The following is a 220-nucleotide window of genomic DNA, read 5'->3' as shown; positions in this document are numbered from 1 at the left end:
TCGCTCACCAGCCGCAGCAAAGCAATCCTTCAGCCCCTCATGGTCCCCCGAATGTTGTGCGTCGTAAAGCGGCCGCGTGTCAGCTCTCGGACCGATTCCCCCCAACACGGGCGTCCTCGATGATAGAGCAGATAAGACCGCCCGGACTCCGTGTCAGTCGCGAGTGGCGAGGACAACGCCCTTTGTAATGGAGTGTGGCCTATTGAGTTCATGCTATTAA

The 220-nt window shown here is 58.2% G+C and overlaps 1 pseudogene; it reads right to left on the bottom strand.

Annotated features, from left to right (window-relative positions):
* Positions 1 to 220, bottom strand: part of LOC119588196 — a 51362-nt pseudogene that overhangs the window by 11988 nt on the left and 39154 nt on the right.

The sequence above is a fragment of the Penaeus monodon genome, chromosome 23 (genome assembly GCF_015228065.2).
Source record: "Penaeus monodon isolate SGIC_2016 chromosome 23, NSTDA_Pmon_1, whole genome shotgun sequence".
In the NCBI taxonomy this organism is placed as follows: Eukaryota; Metazoa; Arthropoda; class Malacostraca; order Decapoda; family Penaeidae; genus Penaeus; species Penaeus monodon.
This window is presented reverse-complemented; position numbering and strand designations above follow the sequence as displayed.